This window comes from Rhinatrema bivittatum, chromosome 3, assembly GCF_901001135.1.
Source record: "Rhinatrema bivittatum chromosome 3, aRhiBiv1.1, whole genome shotgun sequence".
NCBI classification, from domain to species: Eukaryota; Metazoa; Chordata; class Amphibia; order Gymnophiona; family Rhinatrematidae; genus Rhinatrema; species Rhinatrema bivittatum.
Window position 1 is genome coordinate 372,597,548 of NC_042617.1, and position 1,439 is coordinate 372,598,986.

Below are 1,439 nucleotides of genomic sequence, written 5' to 3' on the forward strand. Positions count from 1 at the left end.
GTAAACAAGATCATGAAGGTTTATTTTAGAAAATACCCAGTTACGTATTATGATGCAAATAAAAATTTTTTCCCAGATTTGGCCTTAGCAACACAGCAAAGGAGGAAGTTGTTTCTTAATCTCCGCTCTGAAGTAATTGCCTTAGGGTTCACCTTCATATTACGTTTTCCCTGTAAATGCTTAGTTAAAACAAGAAATGAATGAAATATATTCTTTACACCGGAACAATTGGCTAGTTTCATTGAGTTAAAGAAACAACCCACGTCAACCCCAGAGTCCAACTAAGTAGTAATAGGTGCCCAAGCCGAATGTTACTTGACCCATCTATTTGTTATTTGAGTGGATCTTAAAATTCTCCCTTATTCAGCCCCAATGTTTTGAAATTAGAGTAGATATATGTACTATGGAAGAAGTCCATTATAATTATAATATGGTTTCTTTTTACTTGGTTTTTTTTCTTGTTGTAATTATTGTGGATAATGGCTTCTGTGATTTCTGTTATAAATCTTTGATTTGTAATTATGAAAATGCATAAATAAAGAATTAAAAAAAAAATGCGTTCAGCATATGTATTCTCTAACGTAGATCCACAAATGCTCCAATACATTGCTATGATCCCTAAAGCAGCCACATTAAAAATAACAATAGTGTTTAATTTAAATGTGAATGCCAACTTAAATATTGCCTGTTACTGCAATAAATGCAAAGGTGCATTAAACTTACTGTGGCATATTGGAGCTGCAGTTAACTGTTAGCACACTGACTCAGTTCCAAGTGCATGTAATATGCAGGTGAAACTACAAATAAATATAAAAATAATCACTAACAGTGAAATGCCTCCCTGAATAAAATGGTCTTTACCTACTTTCTGAACGCCTTTACTTCGGTTTGGGTTTTGAGTTGATCGGGGAGAGAATTGCACATTACTGCTATGGCATATGAAAACAAATCTAGCTTCAGTTTCCTCTAGTTGATAATTACAAGATGGTGGAATCATCAAGAGCATTTTATTTGCTGATCGCAAAGGATAGTTTGGTCTATACCATTCAAGCTTTCTTCACACCATGTAAGTATTATCAGCTGGCACTTCCTTGAGTAGAGGGGTGAGATTATTCTATACTGGAGGTGGAGATAGAGGGTTTGGAGTTAGGAAGGGGCTTGATTTGGGAAGGGAGGTTTGAAGCATTTGGGGGTTTATTAGGGAATCAGGGGTTAGGGAACCCCATTTGGAGGATGGCATAGGATTGCAAGGCAGAACTCTTGACGAAACATAGGCCGGTCTTCTGCCTAGCCAGCCCCCCTCCCCAGAAGTTGGACCTTTGGGTTCTGGGGGCCAATAGATCTCTGCGACTGCAGTACATCATGGTTGTGAGTCCATACAAGCTGGATCCAGACTAGATAGGCAAGGCTGAAAACAAGGCTTGGATGAGGCAGACAAG